At 40.1% G+C, this 18,078-nt stretch overlaps 1 protein-coding gene and 1 non-coding gene across 3 annotated transcripts in view; one reads left to right on the plus strand and one right to left on the minus strand.

Annotated features, from left to right (window-relative positions):
• Positions 1–3,329: 3,329 nt before the first annotated feature.
• GTF2A2 (general transcription factor IIA subunit 2) overlaps positions 3,330–18,078 on the plus strand; it is a 31,804-nt gene continuing 17,055 nt past the window's right edge. Inside the window, exon 1 of one of the 2 annotated variants that reach the window (XM_024997800.2) lies at positions 3,330–3,403. The gene's annotated coding sequence lies outside the window, so the exon portion shown is untranslated. 2 annotated transcript variants of the gene reach the window in all.
• On the minus strand, positions 5,025–5,151 carry LOC112448616 (small nucleolar RNA SNORA19). The gene has a single exon (XR_003036999.1). It is a non-coding gene; the product is annotated as a small nucleolar RNA SNORA19 (small nucleolar RNA).

Raw genomic sequence — 18,078 nt, forward strand, 5'->3', positions numbered from 1 at the left:
TTTTGTTTGAGTTTGGAGTGTCTCTTTTTTTAGTCAGAAGTTTCTCATAAAGTAATTTGTGTTTCTTCTTGGACATATTCCTTATTAGCACCAAGGGTAATCAATATATTGATCCCACAATTTAAGCTTCATAGTCTTTTTAACTGGGGGTGGGGGGATATGTAAAGAAATATAATTCTAAGTAGGGCCTAGGGATAAAGTTAGTTGTTATCTAAGATGCCACTGAATGTGTCCTTGTTAAGGGAAGTACTATATATGGCAGCTGTTGGTACCATTTTTTGTATCAAGCAGGAATTTACAGAATATTGCAGGCTACATACAAAATACATGAATAAGGAGACTGGAGTGAAGTGTGCAAAGGCTGGTAATACCTCCAATGAGAATGTATATTTCCTTCTGCTTTCTTTCTTTGTCTCTTCATACAGAAGCAAGTTTAAATAGAGAATGTTGGCAATTACAATGCTCAGGTTAAAATGTAGGGTTATGGGATAGGTTACTTTTGACATTTCATGGCTGGTAAACATTTAATGTATTGTTCCAAAATGGACATCGTTATTTAGTAACTATACTGAATATTGAAATTTGCTGATAGACAGGTTTATATAGGTAGCTAGATTGTCTTTCAGCTGCAATTCCAGAACTTAAAAAGGTAAGGAATCTGCTTTTTTGATAGAGCCTTCTTGTAAATGACTCTGTTACTCTGGCTGTTGTCATGGGAGTGCTCAGGGAATTTGAAAGTGTTTGAATTAATACAGAAGTGGCTTTTTAGATTTCTTCAGTTGACAGGTAAATTAGCATTAGGATTATCAAGTAGAACAGTCCAGTTTCCTAATGAGATTGGAAAGGTTGTATATAAGGTGACAGTAGTTTCATCCTTTGCCCCATGTTATATGTGGAGAATTGCTAACATTGCTTAATCAGGAGGAGGAGGAGATGGACTGAAAATAGATAGATATGGCTACCCCATTCTGTTTTTACATGCCTTATGTTTTTTCTTATCCTGTATAGACATTTGAGAAATGGATCACAGATCGCAGAAGGGTGGGATATCTAGAAGAACTAACGCACTTAAAAGTTAGACCAAGTACTCTGTTGGGAATAGGGATTGTGGAATTTGAGTTGCTGGCAGAAAGTTAAGGACTTAGACTTGCATGCTTGCATGAGAAGGTCAGCTGGGTAAGAGAAGTGGGAGATTATTAGTGTTGTAATAGTAAAGAAGAATTACGTGGGGAAGCCTTTCACCCTTCTCTTCCTACCCCAAGATTCTGAATAAATTAGACCCAGATCAGTGATGAGTCCTAGTAATGTAACTTTCCTTTGAAGTTGTAAATGGTAATTGAAACTAATGTGTTGACCGGCAAGGAGTGACACTAAAATTTGAAGAGAACTGTTACTTTGCTGCAGCTATATATGGTAAATCTACCTAATTTCTTATGTTTTGAGAACTACTTTAAAAATGCTATGGAAAGTCTACATAAAGCACTTAATACATCATACAACAGAAGAAAATCAAAGGTTTAGTGCTTTCATGTTACTAAAGAATTATTATCTCTTTCAGATAGCTAGTTCTGTTTTATAAGACATTCTGCAAGAGGTTAAAACATTTGCATTTTGAAATTTTGATACATTTTCACATTCAATTTAGCTAGGGAGGAACTTGGAAAGTAATGTTAATTAGCTACTCCACTGCACTTTTTGTATTTGAATTTTCTAAAGTTATGCCCCTTAAACAGTTTTATTTACGTAAACTAGCTAGTAAATATTTGTGATGTTCAGGGCACTGACTTGCACAGACTTTGGGGCACATGGAACACAATTCAGAATTCGTTAGACACTAACGCACTTTGATAAGTGTATTCCAAGAATTCAAACATTTTTCTTACTCTAAGTTCACATGCTGTCATTTAGACACAGTTAACGTACTGTGATCATGTTACCACTATTCACATAACGTTGTGTAGCCCAGTGCTCTCCTTTTACAGTGAGAGAGATTCACTTCCAAAAACTGTGTGTGCAAGCTGTTGATGTGGTTGGTCCCTGTAAGAAATACTAGGGTTGGTCTTGATTTATTGATACTAAGATGTAATATTTTCTTTGACTTGTTAGGAATACAATAACTTGTGTCCTGATTTGTTGCACACCATATTTTTGCAACATTAATGAATTTAAATAAATTAATTGTAAAGTTTGTTTTTGACTCATTTTATCACATTTTTCTGTGTCCCATTTCACTACAGAATTTTTACAAAGTTTATCTTGCAAGCTTTTCAAATAGTTTTAGACCTTTACTCTCGTTTCTGTACTTTGGGTGCTGCTTCCTATTCAGAGGGGTAAAGAATTCATCCTGCTTTAATTTTAAACATTATCTTAAGGATAATCACACTTTGTATTTCATAGTTTGGAATTAGTTCAGTCATGGGGAATCCACAGTGACATCAGTTCACTAAGTGGCTGAAAACAGCATAAATAATAACCTGTTGACTCTGTGGACCTGCTCAGAGGTTCCAAATGGTAGCACTTGTTTTGCATTTACTCCTCTAATCACTGTTCAGCTGCTTAAGGGCAAACAGCTGTGCATGTTCCAGCTTCCTTTGTTCCACAGGATACCACTTGAGATTACACAATGCGAATATATATTTAAGTATTTGTCTTGTATTAGGCACTGGCACCCCACCCCAGTACTCTTGCCTGGAAAATCCCATGGATGGAGGAGCCTGTTAGGCTGCAGTCCATGGGGTCGCTAAGAGTCGGGCACGACTGAGCGACTTCACTTTCACGCATTGGAGAAAGAAATGGCAACCCACTCCGGTGTTCTTGCCTGGAAAATCCCAGAGACGGGGGAGCCTGATGGGCTGCCATCTATGGGGTCGCACAGAGTCGGACACGTCTGAAGCGACTTAGCAGCAGCAGCAGGCACAAGTTTTAAATACAGATTCTCCCAAATCAAAATACTATATGGTTCACAAACCAAGCGCTTGCTGTGTTAATTGCGCACTGTTTTGAATTATTGCTGTAAACTTAAGAGTTTGTCTTCAGTTTACAGGGTCTTTAACAGTATTACGCTAAACACGCTGCAGGCATAAAATGGGACTGCCTTAGATTTTCTAATAGTGTGTCTAATAGTGAAGGACAACCTGTAAAGTTATAATTCTTATTCATTATGTAGTCAACCTGGTGAGTTACTCGGGATCTAAGTGGGGTGAGCGATGTAGGCTTGAAAACTGCGCCTCCAAGCTCCTCTCTCCGCAACCCCGCCTTCTCAGGCGTGAGTGGATGGCGGGAGCGGGAAGGGGCGGGGCTTCTCGGCCCACCCCTGTGTTGTCACTTCCAGCTTCTGCGAGCGCTTCCGGGTCGTCGGCCCACCTCTGCGATCTCTGCTGCGGCGGGAGAGGTGGTCGTGGAAGTAGGTACCTTGGGCCGACGTCCTGACTGCGCCACTTCTGTCCGCTCCGAGGCGGGAAGCGCCTATTCCCCAGGTACTGGGTGAACCGGCCCGCACTCCCTGCCACTCTCCAGAGCAGGCGTTACGTCGACTGGGTCTTGTGGGAGGGCATTTTCGGCCTCGCCCGTTACCAGTTTCGATGCCTGAATGGTCCCGCGGCGCTCCCGGGATGGGAAGGAAAGGGAGGCGGCCAGGAGGCTTCTTGTCCACCGGGTGCCAAGTAAACAGTCCAGGGAACACAGGGGTTTGGGAGGAAGGTCCTCAGCCTAGCACCGTATTTTTAGCCAGGTGAATGTCTTAAAGCCTACAGGGGTGATTTCCCTACCCCAATATCGAGGGGTCGCCTTCTTGAAATGTCTCATTCTTGTGTCTTCGGTCACTTGAAGCCTGCTTTCAAACCCCTTGTGAATTCGTACTAGAATGAATTTAAACTGGATTGCTCAAGAAAGACTAGGACTGTCGGTTTACTTCCGAACGTGGAGCCTTCTACTTTTCTAAACTGCAAAATGGAGTAGTACTAAAATTATGTGGCTCAAACTACATCTAGAGGAATTGAACATATCACAAGCAATTTTTCGGAATCTAAAACTATTAAAGCAAGTAATTTTAACAAATATTTAAATAACTATTTGTAAAAGTATTTTTTGAGGTATAGTAGGCATATAACTACATGAGTTTCAGGTGTGCAACATCATTCGATGCTTGTACATGCTGCAAAAGGATCACCACAGTAAGTCTAGTTAGCATCCGTCACCAGGGTTGCAAAAAAAGTTTTTTTATGAAGAATTAAGATCTGTCTTGGGAACTTTTAAATATGCAATACAATATTAACAACTCTAGTCATCATGCTGTACCTTATATCCCTGTGATGTATTTTATAATTTATAATTAAATTTTATTATAATTTTATGATTTATATTTTATAATTGGGAGTTTGTAGTTTCATCATGCTTTTCCCTTACCCCTTATCTTCTATGAGCTTAATTTTCTTTTGTTTCTTGGTTTCCACATGTAAGTGAGACCATGTGATATTTGTCTTGCTCTAATTTATTTGACTCGATGTAATTTATTTGACTTGGTGTAATGCCGTCAAAGCCCATTCACATTGTCTCAGATGGCAAGATTTCACTTTTCTAAGTGTCTGAATAATCATCCCATTATATATACCAAACCTTTTTTTATTGATTTATCCATGAATGGACATTTTGGTTGTTTCTGTGTCTTGACTGTTGTAAATAATGCTGCAGTGGAAGACTGTATATATCTTTTTGTGTTTGGTTTTTTTTAATTGGAATATAGTTGATATAGTTGTGTTAGTTTCAGGTGTACAGTAAATAGGTTATACATATATCTACTTTTTTTTAAGATTTCTTTTCTCATGTAGGTCATTACTGAATAGAGTTCCCTGTACTTTACAGCAGGTCGTTATTGTCAGTTTTTTTTACTTTTTTATTTTTTAGATTAAAAAGTTATATTTTCTATACAACAAATACTAAAACACCTGCAATGCTTTTTCATTTTTATTAACATGCAAAACCATCACAATGCAAAGAAATACAAAATGTAAGATGAGGCTATTGACTGTTGTCTGAAGATGACAGACAGTAATGGGTAAATTAGTTACGCTGCTCATTCATCTCCAGAGGTTTATTTAGCTCATCAGAAATATCTTTTCTCTTAATATAAAAAAAAGACAGTGAAATGTGCACTGTTATCAGTTTTACATAAATGGTGTGTACATGTCAGCCCTCGTCTCCCAGTATATCACTCCCTCAACCCCCTGGTAACCGCAGTTTGTTTTCTGCATCTGTGACTCTATTTCTGTTTCGAAGATAAGTTCATTTGTACCATTTTTGTAGATTCCACATAGAAGTGATATCATGTGTTATGTGTCCGTGTCTCATTTACTTCACATAGTATGACAGTCTCTAGGTCCATCCATGTTGCTGCAGATGGCATTATTCTGCTCTTTTATGGCTGTGTAATATTCCATTGTATATACGTACCACGTCTATATTTAGGGTTGCTTCCATATCTTGGCTCTGGTCCCTTGGTCCAGAAGGAACCAAAGAAAGGAGTGGCTACCCAGTCTGGTATTCTTGCCTGGAGAATTCCGTGGACAGAGAAGCCTGGCAGGCTACAGTCCATGGGGTCACAAAGAGTCAGACATGACTAAGAGTCTTGGCTATTGTAAGTAAATAATGCTGCAATGAACATTGTGTGCGTGCCTGCTCAGTTGTGTGACCCCATGGACTGTAGCCAGCCACACTCCTTTGGTCATGAGGTTGTCCAGGCAAGCATATTGGAGTGCATTGCCATTTCCTACTCCAGGGGATCTTCCCAACCCAGGGATCAAATGCACTTCTCTTGCGTCTCCTGCGTAAGGCAGGCAGATTCTTACCATTGCACCACCTGGGAAGCTCCAGTGAACACTAGGGTGCATAGGAGTGGGAGTGCTGGATCATATGGTCGTTCTGTATTTAGTTGTTTTTTTTTAAGAAGCTCCACACTACTGTCCATAATGGGTACACTAATTACCTTCCCATCATCAGTGCAGGAGCATCTCCTTTTCTCCACACCTTGTCTAGCATTTATTGTTTCCAGATTCTTTTGCTGATAGCCATTCTGACTGGTGTGAAGTGATACCCCATTTCAGCTTTGATCTGCATTTTTCCAATTTTAAGCATCTTTTCATGTGCTTCTTGGCCATCTGTCTGTCTGATTTGGTGCTGATGGTTTAGTTACTAAATCATGTCAGGCTCTTGCAACCCCGTGGATTGCAGCCTGCTTGGCTCCTTTGTCTATGGAATTTCCCAGGCAAGAATACTAGAGTGGGTTGCCGTTTTCTTCTCCAGGGGATCTTCCCAACCCAGGGATTGAACCCACGTCTCTTACTTATTGCAGGCAGTCTCCTGCATTGCACGTGGACTCTACCAGCTGAGCCACCAGGGAAGCCCTATTTGGAGAAACATCCATTTAGATCTGCCCATTTTTTTATTGGGTTGGTTGGGTTTTTTGATGTTGAGCTACATGAGCTGTTTGTGTATTTTGGAGATTAATCTCTCGGTTGTTTCGTTTGCAAATATTTTCTTCCATTCTATGGGTTGTCTTTTAGTTTTGTTTATGGTTTTCTTGTATAAAAGCTTTTGAGTTTAATTAGGTCTCATTTGTTTGTTTTTGTTTTCATTGCTGTAGGGGGTGAATCCCAAAAGATATTGCTTCGATTTATGTCAAAGAGTGTTCTGCCTATGTTTTCCTTTAAGAGTTTTATAGTATGCAGTCTTAAGTTTAGGTCTTTAGGCTGAGGGTTTTTTTGTGTGTGTGTATGGTGTTTGAGAATATTCTGATTCCATTCTTTTACATGTAGCTGTCCAGTTTTCCCTGCACCACTTCCCCCCACCCCCCTTTTTTAGATTACTGTCATTTACATACTTACTGATTTTTGGTTGCATCGTCTCAATTGCGCTGGGCCTTCGTCGCTGCACAGACTATATCTAGTTGTGGAGATTGGGGGCTGCGCTCTAGCTGCGGTGCACGGCCTCCTCGTTGCAGTGGCTTCTCTGGTTGGGAGCACAGGCTGTGGTGCACAGGCTTCAGCAGTTGCAGCACTTGGGCTCAGTACTTGTGCCCGAGCTTAGTTGCTCCCAAGCATGTGGAATCTCCCCTGACCAGGGATCAAATGCATGTCTCCTGCATTGGAAGGTGGATTCCTATCCATTGCACTGCCAAGGAAGTCCCCCTCCCCCGCCCCGTTTTTTTTTTAAGGATATTTGAGTGTTTGAAATCTTTTTTCTTTGTGGCCGCACTGGGCCTTTGTTGTGGCACACAGGCTACAGAGCATGCACGCTCAGTATTGGTGCAGGGGCTCTCTAGCTGCGGCTGCGTGGGCTTAGTTACTCCACAGCACGTGGGATCTTAGTTCCCCCGTTAGGAGTCAAACCTCAGTCCGCTGCATTGGAAGGTAGATTCTTAACCACTGGACCACCAGGGAGGTACCCCCAGCACCACTTGCTGAAGAGACCATCTTTCCTCCATTGTCTGTTTTTGCCTCCTTTGTCATAGACTACTTGAATATGGGTGCATGGTTTTATCTCTGGACTTTATCCTGTTCCATTGATCTATATTTCTGTTTTTGTGCCAGTACAGTCCAAATTCAAGGAGGCTGATTGCCCCAGCTTCTGTCTTTCTCAAGATTGCTTTGGTTATTCAGGGTCTTTTGTGTTTCTATAGAACTTGTAAACTTTTTTGTTGTGATTCTGTGAAAGATGCCATTGGCGATTTGGTAGGGAGTGCATTGAATCTGTTGATTGCCCTGTTGATTGGCAATCTGTTGATTGCCTGGGGTAGTATAACAATTTTGATAATATTGAATCTTCCATTCCAAGAACATGGTATATCTCTCCATCTGTATCATCTTTGCTTACTTTCATCAGCATCTTATAAAGTTTTCAGAGTACAGGTCTTTTGCCTTCTTAGGTAGCTTTACTCCTGGGAATTTTATTCCTTTTGATGTGATGGTAAATGGGATTTTTATTATTATTATTATTATTTATTTTTGGCTGCGCTGGATCTTCATTGCTGCTCATGGGCTTTCTCTGGCTGTGGAGAGCAGGGACTACTCTTTGTTGTGGGGCGGGGGCTTCTCATTGCGATGGCTTTTCTTGTTGCGCAGCACAGGCTCTAGGGCACACCTCCTTCCGTAGTTGTGGCACATAGGCTTAGTTGCCCTGTGGCATGTGGGGTCTTAGTTCCCATACTAGGGATTGAACCCATGTTCCCTGCATTGGCAGGAGGATTCTTAACCACCGGACCACCAGCGAAGTCCTGGGGTTTTTTCCCCTTAATTTCTCTTTATTGTCTTTTGTTGTTAGTGTATAGGAATGTAAGAGATGTCTTTCTGTATCGTCTAACTTTACCAAATTCACCGATGAGCCCTAGTAGTTTTCTGATAGCATTTTAGGATTTTCTGTGTGTAGTATCGTGTCATCTGAAGCGGTGGCTACACTTCTTTTCCAGTTTGAATTCCTCTTCTTTCTTCTCTGATTGCCATCGCTAGAGCTTCCAAAACTATCGCATAAAAGTAGCAAGAGTGGACATTCTTGTTTTGTTCCTGATCTTAGAGGAAATACTTTCAGTGTTTCACTGTTGAGAATGATGTTAGCTGTGGTTTCGTCATGTATTGCCTTTATTATGTTGAGGTAGGTTTCTACTCTGCCCACTTTCTGGGGCATTTTTATCATAAATGTGTGTTGAGTTTTGTCAAAAGTTTTCTGCATCCAGTGAGATGATCATATGGTTTTTATTCTTCAGTTTGCTAATGTGGTGTATCACCTTGATTTGCAAATACTAAAAAAACCCTTGCATCCCTGGGAAAAATCCCATTTGATCATGGTGTATGACCCTTTTAACGTGTTGTTGGATTCAGTTTGCTAGTGTTGTCTTGAGGACTCTTGTGTCTATGTTCGTCGGTGATATTGGCCTGTAATTTCCTTTTGTTGTGGTATCTTTGGTTTGGTATCAGGGTGATGGTGGCCTTGTAAAATGAGCTTGGGAGTGTTCCTTTGCGATTTTTTTTTCTTTTAAGAATCATGTGTTTGTTTTTGGCTGCTCTGGGTCTTCGTTGCTATGTGCAGGCTTTCTCTAGTTGTAGCGAATGGGCTACTCTCTAGTCGCGGTGCATGGCCTCCTCACGTGGCTTCTCTTGTCACGGAGCGCGGGCTGAAGGCACAGTTGTGGCACACTGGCTTAGTTGCCCTGTGGTGTGTAGGATCTTCCGGGTGCACTGGCAGGTGGATTCTGAACCACCAAGGAAGCCCCCTCTGCAGTTTTTTGAAAGAGTTTTAAAAGGGTGGTAGAAGGATTGGAGGACGCAATGGCACCCAACTCCAGCATTCTTGCCCGGAAAATTCATGGACAGAGGAGCCTGGCAGGCGACAGTCCATGGGTCGCAAAGAGTCTGGCATGACTGAGTGACTGACTTTCTTCTTTCTCTCAGTAGAAGGATACGTGTTTACTCTTCTCTAAATGTTTGATAGAGATAAATTCGCCTGTGAAGCCATCTGGTCCTGCACTTTTGTTTCTTGGGAGTCTTTTTTTATCAGTTTCAATTTCAGTACTTGTGATTGGTCTGCTCATGTTTTCTGTTTCTTTCTGATTCAGTCTTGGAAGGTTGTACCTTCCTAAGAATTTATCTGTTTCTCCTAGGTTGTCTATTTTATTTGTGTATAGTTGCTTATAGTAGTCTCTTATGATCTGTTGTATTTCCATGATATTGGTTGTAACTTTTGCTTTCTCATTTCTGATTTATTTGAACCTTCTCCTTTTCTTTCCTGATGACTCTAGCTAATGATTTGTCAATTTTGTTTTTTCTTTTCAAAGAACCAGTTTTTTGTTTCATTGTTCTTCTCTGTTGTTGTGTCTTGATTTCATTTATTTCTGGTTTGATCTTTAGGATTTCTTTCCTGCTAGTAACTTTGGGTTTTGTTTGTTCTTCTTTCTTTAGTAGCTTTAGGTGTAAGATTAGGTTGTTGTTTGAGATTTTTCTTGTTTTCTCTGGTAAAATTATATTGGTATAAAGTTCTTTCTTAGAACTATTCTTGCTGCATCCCATGGAGGTTGGATCATCATGTTTTCTTTGTCATTTGTTTCTTGGTTTTTAAAAATTTGCTCTTTGATTTCTTTAGTGATCCATTGGTTGTTTAGTAACATCCACTAGCTTCCACATATTTGTGGGTTTTTTACAGGTTTTTTCCCCCCTGTAATTATTTCTAATTGCTTACCATTATGAGCAGAAAAGATGCTTGACATGATTTCATTTTTCTTAAATTTACCAAGGCTCAATTTGTGGCTCAAAGTGTGATCTGTCCTGGAGAGTGTTCCATGTGCACTTGAAGAAAGTGTATTCTCCTTTCAGATGGAATGTCCTGTATAGGTTAAGTCCATTTGGTTTAATGTATCACTTAAGGCCTGTGTTTCTTTACTGATTTTCTGTCTGGATGATCTGTCCATTGGTGAAAGTGTGGTGTTAAAGTTCCACACTATTATTGTGTAGCTGTCAATTTCCCCTTTTATGGCTGTTAGCATTTGCCTTATGTATTTAGGCACTCCTGTGTTGGGTGCATATATATTTACAGTTCTCATACCTTCTTGGATTGATCCTTTGATCATTATGTAGTGTCCTTCCTCTGTTGTGTCTGATAGGAGTGTTGCTGCTCCAGCTTTCTTTTGATTTCCATTTGCATGGAGTATCTTTTACCATCCCCTCACTTTCTATATGTGTCCCTAGTCTGAAGTAGATCGCTTGTAGACAGAATATATACTGGTCTTATTTTTGTATCCATTCAGCCAGTCTGTGTCTTTCGGTGGGAGCATTAATCCATTTACATTTAAGGTATTTCGATGTGTATGTTCTTCTTGCCATTTTCTTAATTGTTTTGGATTTGTTTCTGACCATCTTCTTTTTTTCCTTCCTTTTTGGTTTGATGACTGTCTTTAGTGTTGTGTTTGTGTTATTTGTGTGTGTGTGTGCATCTGTTGTGGTTTGCATATATCATTTTGAATTAGTGTTTCCTTTTCCTTCAGATAAATACCCAAAAGTGGAATTGTTGAGTTATATGATAATTGTCTTTAATATTTTGAGGAACCTATATACTGTTTTCCATATTTGTTGTACCAGTTTACATTCCCACCAGCATTACACAGTGATTATTCCTATTTCTCTGCATCCTCACCAAATACTTGTTATTTCTTGTCTTTCTGATTATGGCCATGCTGATAAGTGTGAGGCGATATGTTATTGTGGGTTTGATTTGCAGTTCCCTGGTAATTAATCATGAGCAGTTTTTGGTCATCTATATGTGATCTTTGGGAAAATGTCTGTTCTGATCCTCTGTCCATTTTTTAATCAGATTACTCTGCTTTTTTGCTGTTGAGGTGTGTGAACGCCTAATATATTGGGGATAGTAACTCCTTATCAGATACATGATGTGCAGATATTTTTTCCCAGTCTGTATGTTGGGCGTTCCCTGGTGGTCCAGTGATTAAGACTCCACACTTCACTGCCTGGGTTTGATCCCTGGTCAGGAAAACAAGATCCCTCATGTATCGCTCAGTGTGGCCAAAAAAAAGAAAACATCTATACATTGCCTTTCTATTTAGTTTTTTGGCAAGACTCTATATGTTACATCACTTTGAAAACTCTTAACTGTATTTTGATAAATTCATTGTTTTCAGAATACTAATTCACATGTCCTCTGATCAGCTCAATTTGATTTAACGTTTAACTCATTAGGTATTTTTCAGTTCCGTTCAGTCACTCAGTCGTGTCTGACTCTTTGCAACCCCGTGGACTGCAGCATACCAGGCCTCCCTGTCCATCACCAACTCCTGGAGCCTCCTCAAACTCATGTCCATTGAGTCAGTGATGCCCTCCAACATCTCATCCTCTGTCTTCCCCTTCTCCTCCTACTTTCAAACTTTCCCAGCATCAGGGTCTTTTCCAGTGAGTCATTTCTTCCCATCAGGTGGCCAAAGTATTGGAGTTTCAGCTTCAGCGTCAGTCCTTCTAATGAATATTCAGGACTGATTTCCTTTAGGATGGACAGGTTGGATCTCCTTGCAGTCCAAGGGACTCTCAAGAGTCTTCTCCAACACCACAGTTCAAAAGCATCAATTCTTTGGCGCACAACTTTCTTTTTATAGTCCAACTCTCAGCATCCATACATGACTACTGGAAAAGCCATAGCTTTGGCCAGACGGACATTTGTTGGTAGAGTAATGTCTCTGCTTTTTAATATGCTGTCTAGGTTGGTCATAACTTTTCTTCCAAGGAGTAAGTGTCTTTTAATTTCATGGCTGCAGTTACCATCTGCAGTATTTTAGAGCTCCCCAAAATAAAATCTGTCACGTGGTTTCCACTGTTTCCCCATCTATTTGCCATGAACTGATGGGACCAGATGCCATGATCTCAGTTTTCTGAATGTTGAATTTTAAGCCAACTTTTTCACTCTACTCTTTCACTTTCATCAACAGGCTCTTTAGTTCTTCTTTGCTTTCTGCCATAAGGGTGTTGTCATTTGCATATCTGAGGTGATTGATAACCCAGCAATCTTGATTCCAGCTTATGCTTCATCCAGCCCAGCGTTCCTCATGATGTACTCTGCATATAAGTTAAATAAGCACGGTGACAATATACAGCCTTGACATACTCCTTTCCCTATTTGGAACCAGTCTGTTATTCCATGTCAGGTTCTAACTGTTGTTTCCTGACCTGCATACAGATGTCTCAAGAGGCAGGTCAGGTGGTCTGGTATTCCCATCTCTTTAAGAAATTTTCCACAGTTCGTGGTGATCCACACAGTCAAAGGTGTTGGCATAGTCAATAAAGCAGAAGTAGATGTTTTTCTGAAACTCTCTTGCTTTTTCCATGATCCAGTGGATGTTGGCAGTTTGATCTCCGGTTCCTCTGGCTTTTCTAAATCCAGCTTGAACGTCTGGAAGTTCATGGTTTATGTACTTTTGAAGCCTGGCTTGAAGAATTTTGAGCATTACTTTACTAGCATGTGAGATGAGTGCAATTGCACAGTACTTTGAGCGTTCTTTGGCATTGCCTTTCTTTGGGATTAGAATGAAAACTGACCTCTTCCAGTCCTGTGGCCATTGCTGAGTTTTCCAAAGTTGCTGGCATACTGAGTGCAACACTTTCACAGCATCATCTTTTAGGATTTGAAATAGCTCAACTGGAATTCCATCATCTCCACTAGCTTTGTTCATAGTGATGCTTTCTAAGGTCCACTTGACTTCACATTCCAGGATGTCTGGCTCTAGGTGAGTGATCACACCATCTTGATTATCTGGGTCATGAAGATCTTTTTTGTATAGTTCTTCTGTGTATTCTTGCCACCTCTTCTTAATATCTTCTGCTTCTGTTAGGTCCATACCATTTCTGTCCTTTATGGAGCCCATCTTTGCATGAAATGTTCCCTTGGTATCTCTAATTTTCTTGAAGGGAACTCTAGTGTTTCCCATTCTATTGTTTTCCTCTATGTCTTTGCATTGGTGACTGAGGAAGGCTTTCTTATCTCTCCTTGCTATTCTTTGGACTGCATTCAAATGGATATATCCTTCCATTTCTCCTTTGCTTTTCACTTCTTTTCTCAGCTATTTGTAAGGCCTCCTCTGACAGCCATTTTGCTTTTTTTGCATTTCTCTTTCTTGGGGATGGTCTTGATCCCTGTCCCCTGTACAATGTCACGAACCTCCATCCATAGTTCTTCAGGCACTCTATCACATCTAATCGCTTGAATCTATTTTTCACTTCCACTGTATAATCGTAAGGGATTTGATTTAGGTCATACCTGAATGGTGTAGTGGTTTTCCCTACTTTCTTCAATTTATAAGTCTGAATTTGGCAGTAAGAAATTCATGATCTGAGCCACAGTCTGCTCCCAGTCTTGTTTTTGCTGACTGTATAGAGCTTCTCCATCTTTGGCTGCAAAGAAAATAATCAATCTGATTTCAGTGTTGACCATCTGGTGATGTCCATGTGTAGAGTCATCTCTTGTGTTGTTGGAAGAGGGTGTTTGCTATGACCAGCGCGTTCTCTTGGCAAAACTTTGTTAGCCTTTGCCCTGCTTCATTCTATACTCCAAAGCCAAATTTGCCTGTTACTCCAGGCAACTGTTACGTGACTTCCAACTTTTGCATTCCAGTCCCCTATAAGGAAAAGAGCGTCTGTTTGGGGTGTTAGTTTTAGAAGGTCTCGTAGGTCTTCATATGTATTTTTAGCGTATATATAAACATGTATGGGCTTCCCAGGTGGCACTAATGATAAAGAAGCTGCCTGCCAGAGCTAGAGACGTAGAAGATGCTGGTTTGATCTCTGAGTCAGCAAGATCCCCTGGAGGAAGGCATGGCAGCCCACTCCAGTATTCTGGCCTGGCACATCCCATGGACAGAGGAGCCTGGTGGGTTACAGTCCATAGTCCAAAGAGTCGGACGCAACTGAGGCAACTTGGTGTGCACACATGCTTAACATATACATGTGTGTATTATAAGGTTTGCCTTTTGAATATGATTCAGAATTTCTATATTTGTTTTGCAATTGCATTTTTTTGACTCCCTTCACCTCTGGCAACTGGCAATCTGTCTGTATCTGTGCACTTGGAGTTTTTTGTTTGTTTTATAGATTGTACATACAAGACAGAGCATTTGGTTTTTTTTTTTCCTCTCTGACTTTTCATTCACTTAATATCATGCCAAGTTCCATCCCTGCCATAATAAGTGACAAGATTTCATTCTCTTTTTTCTGACGGAATGATCATTGTGTATAGATACCATAATTTCTTTATTTCTTTAAATGTATATTTTATATTATAGTTGAGCTACAATGTGTTAGTTTCAGGTATATAGGAAAGTGATTCAGTTATAAACTCTTAATTTATCCCTTCCTTCCACCGTTCTTTTGATAATCATAAGTGTGTCATTTAAGTCTGTGAGCTTTTTTCTGTTTTGTAAACAAGTTCATTTGTATTATGTCACATGTAAGTGATATCATATGATATTTGTCTTTTTCTGAGTTAGCTTAGTATGATAATCTCAGGGTTCATTTATGTTGCTGCAAATGGATTATTTCACTTTTTTAATGGCTAAGTGATATTCCATTTATATATATATATATATATATATATATCTCCCATATCTTAATTCATCCATTTATATATATATGTATATCTCATATCTTCATTCATCTGTCCATGGACATTTAGGTTGGTGCCATGTCTTGACTCTTACAGACAGCACTGTGATGAACATTGGGTTGCATGCATCCTTTTGAACAATGGCTTTCTCTGAATATATGCCCGGGAGTGGGCTTGGTGGATCATATGATAGTTCTGTTTTCAGTTTTTGTGTTAACACCCACTTTTATTTATTTTTTTAAACTTATTGGCTATGCAGCATGTGAGATCTTAGTTCGCCACCAGAGATCGGACCTGTGCCCCCTGTATTGAAAGTGTGGAGTCCCAACCATTGAACTGCCAGGGAAGTCCCTATTTTTCGTTTTTTAAGGAGCCTCCATGCTATTCTCCATAGTGCCTACGAGTTTACATTCCCACCAAGAGTGTAGGCGCATTCCCTTTTCTCCACGTACTCTCCAGCGTTTGTTGTTTGTAGACAACTTGATGATAGTCATTCTGACCAGCCTGAGGTGATATCTCATTATAGTTTTGATTTGCATTTCTCTAACAGTCAGTGGTGGTGAGCATCTTTGTATGTGTCTCTTGGCCATTTGTGTGTCTTCTTTGGAGAAATGTCTATTTAGGTCTTCTAGCCATTTTTTGATTGGGTTATTTAGTTGTTTGATATTGCCTCCTTGAGCTGTTTATAAATTTTGCAGACTAATCCCCTGTTGGTTGCATCCTTAGCAAATATTTTCTCCCATTCTGTGGATTGTCTTTTTGCTTTGTTTACGGTTTCTTTTACTGTGCAAAAACTTTTGAGTTTAATTAGTTCCCATTTGAGGGCTTCCTGTGGCTCAAACAGTAGAGAATCCACCTGCAGTGCAGGAGACCCAGGTTCAGTCCCTCAGTTGGGAAGATCCTCTGGAGAAGGAAATGGCAACCCACGCGGGTACTCTTGCCTGGAGAATTCCATGGATAGAGGAGCCTGGTGGGCTACAGTCCATGGGATCACAAAGAGTCAGACACGACTGAGCCACTAACTTTCACTATTTTTGTTTTTATTTTCATTACTCTAAGAGGTTTATCCCAAAAGATATTGCTGTGATTTATGTCAAAGAGTATGCTGCCTATGTTTTCTTCACTTTTAGTCTATATGTGTGCTTACATATGAAGTGGGTCTCTTGTAGACGGCACACATACAGGTCTTGTTTTTGTATCCATTTAGCCAGTCTGTGTCTTTTGGTTGGAGCATTTATCCATTTAATTTAAAGTGTATCAATATGCCTGTTCTTATTGCCATCTTAATTGTTTTGGATTTGTTTTTGACACTCTTATTTTTTCTTCTTCTGTTCTCTTGATTTGATAATTAGAGTTGTATTTGGATTCCTTTTTCTTTTGTGTGTATGTATCTATTGTAGATTTTCAGTTTGCAGTTACCATGAGTTGCTGGTCTTTTAATTTCAAATGTGTTTCCATTTTCCTGCATTTGTACTCTACTCATGGTTGCTGGTCTTTTAATTTCAAATGTGTTTCCATTTTCCTGCATTTGTACTCTACTCATGGTTGCTGGATTTGGTATCATATTTGTGTGTCAATGATTTCCTACTTTTACTGTATGTTTACCTTTACCTGTGAACTTGCCAGTCATAATTTTCTTGTTTCTAGTTGCAGTCTTTTCTTTTCCACGAAGAGAAGTTCCTTTATCAACTGGTCTGGTGGCCCTGAATTCTCTTAGCTGTTGCTTATCTGTGAGGCTTTTGATTTTGCTGTCAAATCTGAATGAGAGCTTTGCTGGGTAAAGTATTCCTGGTTGTCGGCTCTTCCCTTTCATCGCTTTAAATGTACTGTGCCACTCCCTGCTGCAGAGTTTCTGCTGAAAAATTAGCTGATAGCCCTACAGGATTTCTCTTGCATTTCATTTGTTGTTTTCCCCTTGTTTTTAATATTTATTCTTCATCTTAAATTTTGTCAGTTTGATTACTGTGGGTCTTGGTGTATTCCTCTTTGGGTTTATACTAAATGGGACTCTGCTTCCTGGACTTAGGGATGTCTTTTTTTTTCTTTCCCATATTAGGGATATTTTCAGCTACTACCTCTTCAAATGCTTACTCAGGTCCTGTCTCTCTTTTCTCCTAGAACCCCTATAATGTGAATGCTAGTGCATCTGTTTTTGTCCCAGAGGTCTCTTAAACTGTCCTCATTTTTTGTTTTCATTCTTCTGTTTATTCTGCTCCATGGCATAAATTTCCACCATTCTGTCTTCCAGCTCACTTCTCTGTTCTTCTGCATCATTTATTCTGCTGTCGATTCCTTCTGGAGTATTTTTCATTTCATTTTATTGTATTGTTCATTTTAGTTCATTTCTTCTTTAGATCTTCTAGGTCTTTGTTAAACATTTCTTACATCTTCTTGGCCTGTGCCTCCATTCTTTTTTCAGGATCTTGAATCATCTTTACTATCATTACTCTGAATTATTTTTTGAGTAGATTGCCTATCTCCCCCTCTGGGGCTTTACCTTGTTCCTGCATCTGGGACATATTTCTCTCCTGTCTCATTTTATCTGACTTTTTGTGATTGCAGTTTCTCTTCCACAGGCTGCAGAGCTGTAGTTCTTATTTCTGCTGTCTGCTCCCTTTTGGATGAGGCTGATCCAAGAGACTTTTACAAGCCTTCTGATGGGAAGGACTGGTTCCTGACCATTGGTGGGTAGAGCTGCATCTTGTCCCTCTGCTGGACAGGGCCATATCAAGGGGTGTGTTTAGTAGGCAACTGTAGGCTCAGAAAGACTTAGACAACCTGTCTGTCAGTGGGTGGGGCTGTGTTCCTGTCCTGTTGATAATTTGACCTGAGGTGTCCCCATACTGGGGCCTACAGGCTGTTAATAAGAGTGTCAGCCTCCAGAAGGGCTCACACCAGTGAGTACTCTCCAGAACTCCTGCCACCCTTGTCTTTGTCCTC

Source organism: Bos taurus, chromosome 10, assembly GCF_002263795.3.
Source record: "Bos taurus isolate L1 Dominette 01449 registration number 42190680 breed Hereford chromosome 10, ARS-UCD2.0, whole genome shotgun sequence".
Lineage (NCBI taxonomy): Eukaryota > Metazoa > Chordata > Mammalia > Artiodactyla > Bovidae > Bos > Bos taurus.